The sequence below is a fragment of the Oryctolagus cuniculus genome, chromosome 1 (assembly GCF_964237555.1).
Source record: "Oryctolagus cuniculus chromosome 1, mOryCun1.1, whole genome shotgun sequence".
Classification (NCBI taxonomy): Eukaryota; Metazoa; Chordata; class Mammalia; order Lagomorpha; family Leporidae; genus Oryctolagus; species Oryctolagus cuniculus.
This window is the reverse complement of record NC_091432.1, coordinates 134,002,179-134,020,109: the sequence shown is the minus strand read 5'-3', so window position 1 is coordinate 134,020,109 and position 17,931 is coordinate 134,002,179. Positions and strand designations below refer to the sequence as shown.

At 38.3% G+C, this 17,931-nt stretch overlaps 1 protein-coding gene across 16 annotated transcripts in view; it reads left to right on the top strand.

Annotated features, from left to right (window-relative positions):
- Positions 1–17,931, top strand: part of LOC100353215 (zinc finger protein 717) — a 54,173-nt gene that overhangs the window by 12,565 nt on the left and 23,677 nt on the right. The window lies entirely within an intron of this gene.

Here is a 17,931-nt window from a genome sequence, read left to right as displayed (position 1 = left end):
AGGTCCGCACAGGTCCCAAGTGGCTTTGCTTGGCTCTCTTTCCTTGGTCTCCCTGGTGACTCAGCTGGTTCTCCAGTAGGCAAGAAACCTGTTGGCTCACGGCAACCTCTGGATTTCTGTTTTACTCTTCATCTGCATTGTATTTAAAGTTTTCTCTCAGGTCTCAAATGTCCTGAATAGGGAGTGTTACTTTGTATTGAGATGTGTCTTTATAAAGACAGGTATCACTGAGTGAGGACTGTGTGTCCTCTGAATCAGCTGAACTCACCCAGGCCTGAATGAAGTTCCAGGATCCTGGCTTCAGGGTGGCACTTTGCCAGCTGTTGTAAGCCTTTGAGGATATACCAGCAAATGGAAGAAATCTTTCTTCCTCTCCATCTTCCCTTGCCTTTAAAATGAAATGAAAAACTGATAGATTGAAAAAAAAAAATAAGACTCTTTGGTCTTGTGTCCTAAGAGGGAAAAATTACTGCTGCTATATGTGTAACTCATTTGTATACTTTGCAAATACTCATAAATCTCAACTTATAGGCTTGTTGATCACTACTGGCTGGGCTTTTCCACTATACTCTGTTGTCTGAATAATGCCTCATTCTTGGATCCATCCCTTTCATTTATCTGCACTTCACTGCAGGTGTTTATAAATCACCAAACTGCCTCCCAACTTTATATCCTTGTGTTCTTTATACATATCTTAAGCATAATCTTTTTAAAAAAATTTTTTTAATTTATTTATTTGAAAGAGTTACAAAGAGGAAGGAGAGGCAGAGAGGGAGAGAGAGAGAGAGAGGTCTTCCATCCGCTGGTTCGCTCACCAGTTGGCTGCAATGGCCAGAGGTGTGCTGATTCGAAGCCAGGAGCCAGGAACTTCCTCCTGGTCTCCCACGCAGGTACATGGGCCACCTTCTACTGCTTTCCCAGGCCATACAGAGAGCTGGATTGGAAGTGGAGTAGCTGGGTCTCGAACTAGTGCCCATACAGGATGTCGGCACTTCAGGCCAGGGTGTTAAGCTGCTGCGCCACAGCGCTGATCCTTTTTTTTTTTTTTTTTTTTTTAAAGATTTATGTATTTATTTGAAAGTCAGAGTTACACACAGAGAGAAGGAAAGGCAGAGAGAAAAAGAGGTTTTCCATCTGCTGGTTCACTCTCCAATTGGCTGCAATGGCCAGAGCTATGCCAGTCCAAAGCCAGGAGCTTCTTCCAGGCCTCCCACGTTGGTATGTAGGCCCAAGGACTTGGGCCATATTCTGCTGCTTTTCCAGGCCATAGCAGAGAGCTGGATCAGAAGTGGAGCAGCCAGGACTAGAACTGGTGCCCATATAGGATGCCAGCACTGCAGGTGGCAGCTTTATTAGCTATGCCACAATGCTGACCCCAGGCATAATCTTTCTTCAGCAGTGTGCTAACTTCTAAGATGCTTTATAGGCAAAGAGATAGTGGGGTCATTGATTTTCTCTGAGCCTTTACCCTAAGTGCGTTATTTTATGAAGCTGATTCTGGGTGATATGTAAACTTTGCCGGATCAGAAGTTAAGGCGCAGAGGTTGTTAGAGAAGTTGGGTTGTCACTGCCACTTTTACTGTGCCCTTCCCTGCAACCCATGCCTGCCTTTGGGTTCTGTTTTTAGTCTTACAATGAGGCTGTAGTAATGCAATAAAGGAATTAACTTTTAATTTTTCTTTTTTTTTTTGACAAACATTTTTATTTTTATGAATATAAAGAGAATGGATTCCATAAGAACATAATTCCATAAGAACATAACCATACTGCACTATCAGTTTCCCCCTCCTTTCTTTCTTTCTGTTTTGAAAGATTTAAGAAGTTGACTTTTTTCCCCTAACCTAATCTTTACCCCCTCACCTCTAGCCTTTGTGTCCATTTGTTCCTATTTTACAATCTGGTACTTTAAGCTCCTCCCCTCCCCTCTTACATCCATGTTTTTGCCTGCCCCACTTCAGTTTCAAAGAAGGAATAATGAATAAAAATCATAAGCTATTGATTCAAAGACAGAACTCTTATCTAGTATGTAATATAGAAAGAAAAACTAGCTGTTTTTTCTTTTTACTAAGGATTTATTTATTGATTAACCTTTCTGGAAGGGCAGCAGGCAATTCTGAGGTCTGTCCTTAGAATGTGAGGGAAGCCACAGAGATATTGCACAGACTCTTTAAAGTCTGTTTTACTCTGAGAGCTATTTCTCCACTTTACTGAGACAGAAAGAATGGAATTCCAATGGTTCTTTTCTGTGTTACTAATTTTTATGATGAGTCTTTTTTTCTCAATGGATAGAGACCTGTCAATTTGGTCTTGAGAAGAAACTTTCAGACACACTGCCTGCAGACGAGATGCATGCTTCTCCACGCCCCCATGGCCTTCCCCTGAGATTCCAGCTTGCCTCCCTGGATCTGCCTGAAGAAGCAGAGGAAAGAGAAGGTTCCCGCCACAGAAAGAACCTCACTAGAACAGTGGTGTGGTTGCTTGGAGGTTCCTGAACAAAAAGTAATCATTTAACAGCACCAAGGGCTTTTTATTTGTTTCACAGGACTCTCTTCCTGGATTTGCTGTAGAGGAAAAATCGCATAAGTTAAAACAAAAATCCTCATCCTTTTCTGCACATTGTTAGTGTTATATGGGTTTGAAACAAAAAATACCACTTAATGTCTTAGAACTCTCTGATGTTAAGAAGCACAAGAATTAAAAATTTTTATTTTATGTTCCTATAAAGCTCAAAACCACTAACATTGTGTATTTGTGAGTGATTTTAAAAATTCTAAATCAATTTCATTGATTGGCTTTGCAGAGTAGGAAAAATAGAATTGGTTTGTTAATTATTTATATAGAGAGACTATGAGAGAATCCATTCATTAGTACCAGTTGTCTGTGATAAGCTTTAGTATGTATGAAACTATATACTTTTGATTTTATGACCTATGTCCACTTGAAGTTTTGAAAGAAAACAAACAATAATGGTTGCAATTTTTATTTGAAAGGCAGAACTACAGAAGAAAGGCAGAGGCAGAAGCAGAAGCACGGAAGTCTTCCATGCACTGGTTCAGTCCCTAGATGGCTGCAACAGCAGAAGCTGAACCAATCCAAAGCCAGGAGCCAGGAGCTTCCTCCAGGTCTCCCACATGGGTGCAGCAGCTCAAAGACTTGGGCCATCTTCTACTGCTTTCCCAGGCCACAGCAGAGTGCTGGATTGGAAATGGAGCAGCTGGTACCTAAACCAGTGCCCACATGGGATGCCAGCACTGCAGGAGGTGGCTTTACCCACTATGCCATAGTGCTGGCCCCTGCAGTTCACTTTACAACAGAAATATTTATTTCTGAGTCTTTTCATATATTTCTGAGAAGATGATGTCTGATTTTTTTGGAGTTCTGTTTTGGCTCTTGGCTATTTTGTATGCAGAGTTTCTTAAAAGGACCTGCATTGTTAACATACATACTTGGGCCAATAAAGTCCTAACAGGAAACATCTGTGTTTAAAGTTAGATGCATGTTCATCATTCTGATAACATGTTTTGCTGCTGTTCAGTCTGTGACAGTGAGACATTTATATAAAAATCATGAGTTTAGTATGTGGTTACCCCACAAGGAATCTTATCTTGTCTGAATCTGAATCATTTTGATAGCCACTTGTTCTCAAGTTGCTAAATATTCTCTTTATTTGTATTTAAAGACTATTAGTGCCACAAAATTTTTCTTACTGTAAGTTGATTCCAGATAAGAAATTTAAAAATTCATACCTTGACTAGATGTTTTACTTTGTAACCATCATAGACTAGGAGGAGTTATAAACCATTAACCCTTATTTTTCTAAAATAAGAGACTGGGATTAACATGAGTATATAAAGAATTTAGAATAAAACATCTACCAACATCGTGGAGTTTGTCTCCATTTCAAAGCTTTTAATAACTTTGAGGTAGGAAATGCTATTTTGAGGCAATATAATTCACAAACAAACAAAAGACATTTTAGGATATTTTCCTTCAATATAAGTTAGATACTGTTAGGAAGTTCTAAATTATTTTGTGAGTAAATTATAATTCCTTTTCACCACTGCATTTGAGTAGAAACATAAGCTCTTTTTTTTTTTTTAAAGATTTATTTATTTATTTGAAAGTCAGAGTTACACAGTGAGAGGAGAGGCAGAGAGAGAGAGAGAAAGAGAGAGAGAGAGAGGTCCTCCATCTGATGATTCACTCCTCAACTGGCTGAAAGACTAGAGCTGTGGCAATTCAAAGCTTGGAGCCAGGAGCCTCCTCTGGGTTTCCCACACGGGTGCAGGGACCCAAGGGCTTAGGCCATCTTGTACTGCTCTCCCAGGCCATAGCAGAGAACTGGACAGGAAGTGGAACAGCCGGGTCTCAAATCAGCGCCCACATGGGATGACAGCACCTCAGGCCAAGGTGTCAACCTGCTGTGCCACAGCACCAGCCCTGAAACAAGCTTTTATAATCAACTATGTTTAAAACATATACTCCGGGGCTAGCACTGTGACATAGCAGTTGTATAGCCACCTCCTGCAGTGCTAGCATCCCATATAGAGGCTGGTTCGAGTCCTGGCTGCTCTACTTCTGATGCAGCTCTTTGCTATGGCCTAGGAAAGCAGTACAAGGTGGCCCAGGTCCTTGGACCCCTGCATTCATGTGGGAGATCTGGAAGAAGCTCCTGACTCCTGCCTTCATATCAGCAAATCTGACCGTTGTGGCCATCTGGGAATGAACCAACAGATGGAAGACCTCCCTCTGTCTCTCCCTCTACCTCTCTGTAACTCTTTTGAATAAATAAATAAATCTTAAAAAAATATACTCATGTATATTTTGTATTAAAAATAACATTATTTTATAAAGTTTAGATACATCTTGTTCAATACAAGCCTATGCATTTTTTAAGTACCATATTCTTATATTAGAACAGTATAAAATAAAAATGTCATTCCCTTTTTCTATACTAGTCATACTTCCCATAACAAAGTACTCTTGAAAGTTTCATACATTCTCTTCTGAAACTTCTATACACCTATATTCAAGGGTACTTAGGTGCATCATGAAAAACTGAATTTAAATGATTGTTTGCTTTGCTGTAATAAATTTTGAAGGCCATGCATACAATAAAACTTCAAAAATGTTTGTAGAACGTGTACTTGAATGGATTTCAATTTTTCCACCAAAATAATGTTATCTATTAATTCCACTTTCCATGAACCTTTTGAAGTACCTTTATGAAAATATATAAGCATGGGGCTGGCATTGTGGTCTAACAGGTTAAGTCTCTCGGGGCTGGCACTGTGGCATAGCAGGTTGGAGTGCTGGTCTACAGTGCAGGCATCCCATATGGGCACCAGTTTGAGAACCAGCTGCTCCACTTCTGATCTAGCTCTCTGCTGATGTACCTGGGAAAGCAGCAGAGGATGGCCCAAGTTTTTGGGCCCCTGGACCCATGTGGGAGACCCAGAAGCTCCTGGCTCCTGATCAGCTCAGTACTGGCCATTTTGGCCATTTGGGGAGTGAATGAGTGGATGGAAGACCTCTTTCTCTGTCTCTATCTTACCCTGTAACTCTTTCAAATAAATAAAATAAATCTTAAAAAAGAAAAAAAAGCTGCTAATGGGTTACGTCTCTACCTTTGATCTCTTATGGGCACCAGTTCACTTCCTGGCTGCTCCAGTTCTGATCCAACTTCCTGCTAATGTGTCTGGGAAAACAGTAAAAAATGGTCAAAGTCCTTGGCTCCTTTGCCCATGTGGGAGACCAAGATGAAGTTCCCCTAGCTCCTTGCTTCAGCCTAGCCCAGCCCAATATTGGCCCAATTTGAAGAGTGAGCCAGCATATGTAAAATTTCTCTCTGCCTTATGAATGAAATGAAAATGAGTGAATAAAATTTTTAAAAAAGATATTATGTATGTGTCTTTTTTCTTTACAAAGGGGCATTTTCTTCTGTACCTTGTTTTACATAAAAGCACTTTGTTCCTAAATCATTTTCATACCATTAAATATTTAGTATTCTATTGTATAGATATACCATAATGTATTTTACCAATTCCCTACAATATACATTTTGGTTGTTTCTGTTTTACTCCTATCATGAACAATATTACAAAAAACCTTATAGTCTTTATGTATTTGACCAAATATATAAGATAAATATTCCCTTATGGGAACCCAGATTGAGTTCTGGGCTCTTGGCTTTGGCTTGTCACATCCTCAGTCATTGCAGCTATTTGGGTAGTGAACCAGTGGATGGAAGATCTCTCCCTCTGTAAATCTGCCTTTCAAATTAAATAAATTTTTTAAAAAGAATCCGTTTTTTTTGGCAAAAGCTAGTTGCTGAAAACCCAATCCTGATTTTCCATGCATTTCCTGAACCTAATCACTTGAGCCATTACCACAGCTTCCCAGAGGCCACATGAATAGGAAGCTGGCATCAGGAGCTGTATCCATATCCAGGAACTGAACTCAGGTACTCCAGTGAAGGACACGAGCTTTCTTCCTATTAGGCTTAGTAACCCACCCCTAGTCTGTATTTCAACTGTGAGACAGGTACAAGGTTGGCGACCCTGTGTGTAATTTGACAGTAGTATTAACAATGAATAGACCAGTATAAGGACCCTTCCATGTATTTCCAGAATACCAGTTTATCTGATAGTAAATCATATAAGGGCTGATCAGAAAGTTCAGATGGAAAGACCACGTTGATTTGTTGATTGTTGGGTTAGGTATTTCATTAATCACTAACAGTGCTGGAGGATATTATCTCTTGTTTTTTATTCTGTTATACATGGAACTGTGTTCCAATTTCATTTTCAGATAATCCATGTTAGTAAATAAAAACAGTTCTGATTTTTAAAATTTTATTTACATAATTTTTAATTAATCTGTACTAGTGATATATATAGTGCAATATTTGAATACATATACACAATAGAAACTGATTAAGCTATGCAGCTAGTATTTCCATTTTTATCTTTTTTTGAGGAACAACCATACTGTTCTCACCCACAATGTATAAGGGTTTTCTTTTCTCAAATCCTTTCTAGCATTTGCTATTTTTTATCTTTTTGGAATAAGATGACATAATATTGTAGTTTTTTTCTTTCTATTAGTTTATTTGTTTATTAAAGATTTGTTTATTTGAAAGGCAAGGTTACAGAGAGAGAGGGAAAGAGAGAGATCTCTCATCTGCTGGCTCACTCCCCAAAGAGTCACAACAGCTGGGGCTGGGCCAGGCTGATATCAGGAGCTTCATCCAGGTCTTTCCTATGAGAAGCGGAGTCCTAATTTCTTGTGCTATCTTCTGCTTTCCCAGGTGCATTAGCAGAGAGCTGAATTGGAAGTGGAATAGCCTAGACTCAAACTAGCGCTCACATGGTTCACAGCTTAACCCAGTGTGCCACAATGTCAGCCGCTTTCCCTAGCAAGCAATTCCTCCCTCCCTCCCTCCCTCCCTTCTCTTTTGTCTTATCTTCTCTCCTCTCCTCTCCCCTCTCCCCTCTCCTCTCTCCTCTCTCCTTTCCTTCCCTTCCTCTTGCTCTTTCTTTCAAAGATTTACTTATTTTATTTGAAAGTCAGAATTAGAGGAGAGGCAGAGGGGGGGGAGGGAGATCTTCCATCTGCTGATTCACCCCCCCAATTGGCCACAATGGCCAAAGCTGCACTGATCTGAAGCCAGGAGCTTCTTCCAGGTCTCCCACATGGGTGCAGGGTGCCAAGGACTTTGGCCATCTTCTACTGCTTTCCCCAGGCCTCAGCAGAGAGCTGGATTGGAAGTGGAGCAGCTGGGTCTTGAACTGGTGCCCATATGATTTGCCAGTGCCTCAGGCTAGGGTGTTAACCCGCTGTGCCACCGCGCTGGCCCCCCTATTAATTTAAATTGCTCCAAATAGCCATTAATGTTGACATCCACTTCATTTCCTTTTCTCTCTGGTTTTATTCAATTCATTGAAGTTTTATTTTTGTTCCCACTATTCTTCTCAAATGGCTCTTCCCAAGGGCATTGGTGATTATTGTGTTGGTTAAATGCAATTTATGGGGGCTGGCGCTGTGGCATAGTGGGTAAAGCCACCATCTGCACTACCGGCATCCTATATGGATGCCAGTTTGAGTCCTGGCTGCTCCTCTTCTAATCCAGCTCTCTGCTATGTCCTGGGAAAGCTCTGACTATTGTGGCCAGTTGGGGAGTGAACCAGTGGGTGGAGAATCTCTCTCTCTCTGCCTCTCCTTCTCTCTAACTCTTTCAAATAAATAAATAAATCTTAAAAAATGCAATTTATGCTTTTAATTCCTCATATACTGAGTGCATGTCATTCACATAATATTTATTAAAGTTCTATGTGCCCAACCCTCTTCTAGGTACAGAATCCAGGCATTTTTTAAGGGTTAATATGACAACTTGGTAATAAGAAAATATAATTTCATTAAGAATAAATTATATTATCAAAGTGAGGCAGAATAATGGGATATAGAACTAATGAGAACAAAGAGAACTAATGAGAACAAAGAACATGGTTAGAAGTCAGCATCTGACACATTTCCTAGCTCCCTCCTCAAACACTCCCTTCCTCAGCATACATTGTGTCTCATTTCCCTGGCTTTTCTCTATACTTCTGATTACTCCGTTTCAGTGCATCTGCAGTCTCTCCTACCTAAAATTAAATATTGGTATTGCTCTTATGTTTACTATTGCAGTGCTTTAATACTAGCTGCATAGCTTAATCAGTTTCTATTGTATATATGTATTCAAATAATGTAGTGCCTAAGTAATCTCTTCTACTCCTCATGACTTCATACTTTATATTAAAGAAATTTACATTTCTCCTGAGTATAGAACTCACATATGCAGCTGTAACCTTCATAGGGCTCCTCAAAATCAATATGGGAAAAATTAAAAGTAATCTTGTCTGTCTGAAAATTCTTATATCAGAATATGTCACCAACATTCAACCTCCTATACAAAGCAAATATTTGGGAATCATCAGTTATTCCATTTTTGTCATTCACTTATCCATGCCTGGCCAATTCTATTCCTTAGGTGTTTTTCAAATCTCTTCATTCCACCTGCCACCTCCGTGGTCCCACCTTCCTTATGTCCACTGTCTCCTACACAATTGGAAAAGTACTAATTATCTAACATGGCTCACACTCTTGCTCTCAACTTCAATTCATTTGCAAACAGAATGTAAAACTCCATAGCAGTCACCTTATTTCATCTTCATACCTTCACCTATGTCACATGCCTCTGCCTCATCTCACCTCTGCCTGCCTCTCCATCTTCATCTTTGTCATTGGCCTCTGACCCCATCTCTGCTTTAATCATTGAGAACTTTGCTCTGTTCCTGGCCTATGCCTTGCCTTTAGCATACTACTTGGCATGTAGTAGCTTGTGAAAACTGCAGACTGCATAAATGAAAGCATCTTTTGAGGGTTGTGATTCCTTGGAAGAACTTAGTAAGAAACAGAAGGAATTAAAAATGAAACAAAACAAACAAAACTATCCTTAGTAAATAGAAGGTCTACTATTTTTATAAGCAACAGAGAAGAGGCTAAATAGGAGTTTAGTAGAAGGAAAGCTGTGAGACCCAAAATAGTGGCAAAGACAAACAAGCACTGGTGAGGGTTTTAACAAGCCTATTAGGAAAAAAAGGTTTTCTTTACCTCCATGTAGACTCTGCTCTCTGAAGTTGAACAGGGTCCTCTATACCCACTTGTTGCACAGACAAAAACCTGATCATTGCATTCTCTCACAGGTGTTGAGGCCTGATACTGTGTTTGATTTACATTTACCTAATTGCTAGTGACATTGAGTGTATTCACATATGTTTTGATCATTTACATTTCTTCCTCAGAGAAATGTCTATTAAGATCCTTGCCCATTTCTTAACTGTATTTTTTATTTACTGTTTTGGAGTCTTTCAATTCTATATATGTTCTGGATATCAATCCTTTGTCATATTCAGAGTTTTCAAATGTTTTCTGCAGTATCTCATCACTCTGATGATTACTTCACTGTGAAGAATGTATCTTAGTTTGATACAACCAAATTAGTCTGTTTTTATTTTTGTTACTTGTGCTTTTGGAATCTCACTCAAAAACTTTTCTATGCCAATGTTTTACAGTTTCCTCTGTATTTACTTAATTTTTGTTCTAATATTTGGATTTTTAATTCATTATGAGTTGACTTTTACAAAGTGTAAGATTGTTGGGGTATGTCTTCTGGAACATTTGCTAAAGAAATTCTTCTTTCTCCAGGGTATTTTGGTTCTTTTGTTAAGGATGAATTGTCTGGGGAAATGTGGGTTTGTTTCTTTCTATTTTGTTCCATTTTCTGTTTTCAAGCCAGTGCTTACACTGCTTCCATAATATGTCTTGAAATCAGATACTGTGATGCATGCAGATTTGTTATGTTGTTCCAGATCGCTTTGACTATGTGGGGATTTTCTGATTTCAAATGAACTTTAGGTTTGTTTTTTCTAGTTCTGTGAATTTCTTTTCTTTCTTTCTTTTTTTTTTTTTTTTATTTGAGAGGTAGAGTTACAGACAGACAGAGGAGGAGATGGAGAGAATGGTCTTCCATCTGGTGGTTCACTCCTGAAATGGCTGCAACAACTGGAGCTGAGCCAATATGAAGCCAGGAGCTTCTGCCAGGTCTCCCACATGGGTATAGCGGTCCAAGCACTTGGGCTATCTTCTACTGCTTTCCCAGGCCATAGCAGAGAGCTGGATCAGAAGAAGAATAGCCGGGACATGAGCCAGCACCCATATGGGATGCCAGCATCACAGGCAGAGGCCCAGCCTACCACACCACAATGCCAGCTGAATTTATTTTCTTTTTAAAAAGATTTTTCTATTTGAAAGGCAGAGTGACAGAGAGAGCCAGAGAATCAAAATTTTTCATCTGCTGGTTTACTTCCCCAATGGCAACAATGGCTGGGGCTGAGCCAAGTCAAATCCAGAGTCTGGAACTTCATCTAGATCCCCCACATTGGTGGCAGGGACCGAGGAACTTGGGTCATCTTCTCCTGCTTTCCCAAGCACATTAGCTGGGAGCTGGATGAAAAGCAGAGCTGTCAGGAGTTAACAATTGTTCTTATATGGGATAGTGGTATTGCAGGTGACAGTTTAACCCATTGTGCTATAATACTATCCCCTCTGTGAAAAATTACATTGGTGTTTTGATGCAAATTGGAGTAAATGTACACATTACACTGGACAACATAAAAATTTCAGTCATAACTACTTGTTTCAATCTATGAACATGAGACATCCAATTTTTATATATTTAATTTCTTTCATCATTACTTTGTGATTTTATAGTAGAGGGCTTTCATATTCTGGGTTAAATTTACTGCAAGGTACTTTATTTTTTTGTGACAATTGTAAATATATTTGTTCTTATAATTTATTTCCCACTGAGTTCATTATTATATACAAAGGTGCTACTGATTTTGTTTGTATTTCATGTTGTCAGTTTTACTAAATTCATTTATTAGTTCCAGAATTGTCTTGATAATGTTCTTAGGTTTCTCTCCATATAGAACCATGTTTTCTGCAAGTAGAAATATAAGTTTGAATTCTTACTTTCCTGTTGGAATAGATTTGTTTCTTCTCTTTTCTTTGATTTCATTCATTTGAATCATTTCAGTTTTCTTAGTTTAAGTGGGGCATTAATTTTTCTTTTCAAAAAATCAGCTCTTCATTTTATTAATTTTAATATTACTTAAGATTCTTCTTTATTTCTGCTGTTATTTTTATTACTCACTTTTTCCTATTGCCTTTGGATTTGACTCATTCTTGTTTTTTCTATGCTCTTGAGAAGGGTAGTAGGTTGCTTACTGATATTTTTTTCTTGTGTTTTTAGATGTTTGGCCACCTAAAGTTATAGTTTTTAATTTCCATATTTCCTTGATAACCATGGTAACCTTCTAGTGACTGCAATGAAATGCTGGAAGAAATAAGGATGAATTTATTTGAAGACAAAATACCACAGATTGTATGATTTAAATCATGGAAATTTATTTCTCATAGTTGTGGAGGTTGAACTAAAGGAAGCTCCTGGTTCTTGGCTGCTGGCTGCTGGCTGCTGGCTCCTGACTTTGAATCAGCCCAGCTCCAGCCAATGTGGCCATTTGGCCTCTCAAATACATCTTTAAAAACAAAAACAAAAACAAAAAAACCTATCACATTTGACATTTCTGTTAGTCAAATCTCGCACGGACCACATTACACATAGGAAAGATACATTCTGAAAATCATAAATCTAGTGCATTGAAGCAGATTTTTTTTTTTTTGACAGGCAGAGTGGACAAAGAGAGAGAGAGAGACAGAGAAAGGTCTTCCTTTTCCGTTGGTTCACCCCTCAATGGCCGCTACGTCTGTTGCACCATGCTGATCCGAAGCCAGGAGCCAGGTGCTTCCCCTGGTCTCCCATGTGGGTGCAGGGCCCAAAGACTTGGGCCTTCCTCTACTGCCTTCCCTGGGCCACGGCAGAGAGCTGGACTGGAGGAGGAGCAAATGGGACTAGAACCCAGTGCCCATATGGGATGCCAGTGCCCCAGGCAGAGGATTAACCAAGTGAGACACGGCGCCAGCTCCTATTGCAGAATTTTTAAAAATTGCCATTTCGTGGCACATGTAATCATCTGCAAAGCCCCCCAAACCATAAATAATACCATGAATCAGTTATGAGACTGACATTTGGTTGACTTGAATTATTTTTAGCTAATTTGTCTTTATTATGTGGCAATTACAAATATAATTAATAATTCACTAAACATTATGAGCATTAAAATTGAATGATTCATAGAATTTGGGCATGGTGGTAAATAGCAGTAGAGATGCTTGTTTTAATAAAATTGGTAAGTACTACTTAAAATCAAAACAAAAAAAAAACAAAAAGAAATCAAAATGAGAAGCTATTCTAGAAAAGTCTCAAAGACATACAGGAATTAAAGAAAAACCACAGAAAGTTTATGGTTTAGAAAGAGCAAAGAGACTTGGTGCTATTTAATCCAGGTCTATTTTCTTCTCCTCTGTTCTGACACAATGAAATGGAAATACCAGGATCTCCCTCTTGTCTGCTGCCAATTATGGGAGTTAGGCATCCTTATTTGTTCTCTCTCTAGTTACCTGTGTCCAGGAATTTGTTCAGGGTGAGTGTGGCTAAGAGGTAGTGTCCTATGTTATATGAATGATGGAGGTTCTGTATTTGGAAAGAGAACACATAGATCCATCTTCCATTACATGTCAGGCCCGTAGTAAGCATATCTACAGAAACAGTCCACCACACTTGTGCTGACTTTAGTTTGGAAAACTTTGGAATAGGGAAGATCTCTCTCCCTGTTTTTCAAATAAGTAATTTGATTTAAAAAATAATTAATCCCAGACTCCAACATGGCTCAAAGCCTCCCACATTCTTGAGCCATTGCTTCCCAGATAGTGGGTGGCGATAGGCTATCCTTATGTAGATCATAAATCCATTTACCTAGCAGCATCTTAACAACTCAGCCAAATGCCCACTCATAACTTTCTGAATGACTAAAAATACTCTGTTATTGAGAGTGGTGATATTTACATATAACCGAAATATAATGAATTGCATAAACATTCTTAATATATAAATGACAAAGTTTGTAAATTATGTTTATATCTCATTTTTAGTTAAGAAAATTATATGATTCTTTACATATTTTGAAAATAATACATTTAATTCAAATTTTAAGTAATATTTTGTATTTTACTCCTCCAAACTCAAATCCACATAAAATATGACTTTCCTTCTTTAGGATACCTTGCATGTTTTTAAGAAGACATGGATATGAATTCATGATAAATTAATAGCATAGCAGAAACTGGATAGATAAGATGGAATGGTGACATTAATTTTATCTCTCTTTTTAAAGAATATACTTAAAAAATAAATAAATATAAAACCAAACATGGTCAGACACAAGTAAAGACTAATAATTATATAGTGAGTCAGAAAATACTGACCTCAGGTCTTTTTTTTATTCTAGTACTAAGTTTATTTTTTAAAATGTATATAAAATTAACAAATTTCATGTAATTCAAGTATATGGATTTAAGGCAAAATGATGCTTCCTACCCTATTCTCTTTCTTGCTCATGCTGCACACTCCCTCCTCCATTGGTTGATTTTAATTTTTTAAATGGCATGCTTTCAGTTTATTTTATAATCATAAGCTTTAACTCTCTACAAAAGAAAGAACTCAACAAGTAGTAAGGAGAAAAATCAATGTTCCTCAAGTGTATAGACAAGAGCTACAGACAATAATCAAATCTTAAAATGTCAGTTTCACTCATACACATTATTTTTTTATTCTTTGTATATTAGTTACAATAAATCAGAGAAAACATATGGTATTTGTCTTTTTGGGACTGGATTCTTTGATAAACATAATGGTATCCAATTGCATCCATTTTGTTGAAAAAGAGAGTTTTATTCTCATTGATGGCTTAATAGTATTCCGCTTCGTATATGTACACAACTCATTTTCTTTATCCAATCTCCAGTTGATGGCCATCTGGGTTGATTTCATATCTTAGCTATAGTGAATTGAGCTGCAGTAAACATGGAGGTAGAGAAATATTTCATATGCTGATTTCATTTCATTTTCATAAATTCCTGGGAGTGGGATGGCAGATATGGTACATCTGTTTTCAGAGTTCTGAGGCATCTCCATACTGTCTGCCATAATGGCTATACTAGTTTACATTACCACCAATAATGGATTAGGGTACTTTTTCTCCTACATCCTCACCAGCCTTTATTGTTTGATTTTTTTTTTTTTAAATATTTATTTGAAAGGTTGAGTTACAGAGAGGCAGAGGCAAGAGAGAGTCTTCCATCTGCTAATTCACTCCCCAAATGGATGCAGCAGCTAATGCTGGGCCAATCTGGAGCCAGGAGTGTCCTCTGGGTGTCCTCTGGGTCTCCCAAATGGGTGCATGAGCCCAAGCACTTAGGTCATTTTCTGCAGCTTTTCCAGGCATATTAGCAGAGAACTGGTCCAGAAGTGGAGCAGTCAGGACCCAAACCAGCACTGCAGGCAGTGGCTTAACCTGCTACACCACAGCATCTGCCCCTGATTTTTGGTTCTGTATGATAGCCATTCTAATTGGGGTAAGGTGAAAACTCATTGGGGTTTCTATTAGCATTCCCTGATGGCTAGTGATACTGAGCATTTTTTCATGTATCTTTTGGCCATTTGAATTTCATCCTTGAAAAAAATTTCAATATAACAAGAAAAATGCCTGTTGACTGTTTCTTGACTGGATTATTTATTTTGTTGTTGAGTTTCTTGAGCTCATTAGAGATTCTGGATATTGATAGTTTTTCAATTGCATAGTTTGCAAATATTTTCTTCTATGATGTCAGTTTGTTCCTTTTTTTGAGTGTTTATAGTTGAGTATCTTAACTTGATGTAATCTCATTTGATTATTTTTTGCTTTTATTCCTGTGCTTTGTGGGATCTTTCCCAAAAGTCTTTGCCTATGCTAATGTCTTGCAGTTTCCCTGATGTTTTCTTATAGTAGTTTGATTGTATCATATAGACTTAGCTGACTGATCTAATTATGTTTGATTTTTATATAAACTGTAAGGTAGGGATTTTGTTTCATACTACATGTGATGACTAAATTTTCCCAGCACCATTTTTGAAGAGACTGTCCTTTCTCCAGGGATTGCTTTAAGCTTGTTTGTCACAAACTAGTTGGTTATACATGTGTGGATTGATTTCTGAAGATTCTATTCTGTTTCATAGGTCTCTACCTGTCTTTTTGGTGACAATAACAGGCTATTTTAATTATAACTGCCCTGTAGTAGATCTTGAATTGTAGAATTGTGATGTCTCCCACTTTGTTTTTGTTGTTTAAGATTGCTTTAGCATTTCATATCAATTTTTGCATCATTTTCCTCTATCTCTGAGAATATTGTTGGTATTTTAATTGGGATCACACTAAATCTTAAGTTGCTTTTGGGGGGCTGGCCCTGTGGTATAGTAGGTAGAGGCTCCACCTGAAGCATTGGCATCTCATATGGGTGCCAGTTATGTCCCAGCTGCTCCTCTTCTGATCCAGATATCTGCTAATGGCCTGGGAAGGCAGTGGAAGATGGCCCAAGTGCTTGGGCCCCTGTACCCATGTGGGAGACCCTGAGGAAACTCCTGGCTCCTGGGTTCAGATCAGCCCAGCTCTGGCCATTACAGCCATCTGGTTAGTGAACCAGCAGATGGAAAACATCTCTCTCTCTGTCTCTCCCTCTCTCTGTAACTCTGCCTCTCAGAGTTTTAAGAATAAAATAAAATTAAAAATTAATAATTGCTTTTGGTCGTTTGGGAATTTTGGTGCTATTTGTTCTTCCAATTTATGGACGTGGAAGATTTTTCCTTTTTTGTGTGTTTTCTTCTATTTCTTTAATGTTTTATAAGTTTCCTTATTGAGATCTTTCATACAATTGATTAAATTTATTCAAAGGTAATAAAATTTTTTTGTAGCTATTGTGAATGGCACTGATCTGGTAAGGTCTTTCTCAGCCATGGATTTTTTTGTTTCTATAAAGGTTACTGATTGTGTGTTGATTTTATATCTTGCAACTTTAGCAAACTCTCCTATGAGCTTCAGTAATCTCTTGGTGGAGTCTTTTGGTTTCCCAGTATAGAGGATCATGTCATCTGCAAATAGGGATTATTGAATCTTCTCCTTTCTAATATGTATCCCTTTGGTTTCTTTTTCTTGCATTATTGCTGTGGCTAAAACTTTTAGAACTGTATTGAATAGTAGTGGTGAGAGTGAGCAACTTTATTCCTTTTCTTTTTTTAATAAACAACTATGAGGAACATAATAAAATTTTACACCTTAGAGTAATACAGACCAATCTACGTGAGGGCACAGAAATATCCCAAATACAATTCCACATAAAATGTGGCTTTTCTTCTGTATGATACATTCTATATTTATTTGTGAATGTGGCTTAATTCATGAGAAAATGTGTGTAGCATGTCTTTGACTGAATATAGTTAATTTAGGGAGCAAGGCTTCAGTGCATGTGGGGAAAGGTGGCATGTTATCTCTTTTTATAGAATATATTAATCAGAATATATGATCAAATAACATTGGCTGGTACATTACTACAGATTTCCATTAGTGATAAGTAGCTCAAGATTGATCTCAAATTTTAGTTTTTGTAGTATCCTGAACTAGTCAGTTTCAACTCTATGGTCATCTCTCTCTTTATATCCTGTGGACTATATTTGTCATTCTTCATTCAGTACTAATCTGGTATTAGAGCTCCTCTTTCTAAGTGCTTGAAATATAAATGCCAGTCGTTACTCAGAAGGTATATTTAAAATCCAGAGAAAGGAAGTGAGTTGTAAAAGACCAATCAACAACTGGGTGTGACCTTCCCACTTTCTTTCTTCTCAGGAATTCCCCCAGAATTTTCAACTGCAGTTCCAAAATGAGCAACTCCTGCTGTCGGAAGTATGTGGCTACCACTCTAGGGAGCAATAATTCTTGGAGAGGACAGGGGAATCCAATATTTCATAATACTCCTCTAGTTCTTTAATCCCTGCAGCTTCATTTTCTGTTTGAATCATATGAGGCTGGGAACCAAATGATAATTTTCTTCTGGGTTTGAGGTGAAGTTACTTAAGATGGAAGCTCTCCATGCCAGCTCTCTGCTGTGGCCCGGGAGTGCAGTGGAGGATGGCCCAGGTCCTTGGGCTCTGCACCCGCATGGGAGACCAGGAGAAGCACCTGGCTCCTGGCTTCGGATCAGCGTGATGCGCCGGCCGCAGCGGCCATTGGGAAGTGAACCAACGGCAAAAAGGAAGACCTTTCTCTCTGTCTCTCTCTCACTCTCCACTCTGCCTGTCAAAAAGAAAGAAAAAGAAAAGATGGAAGCTCAAGACTCAGG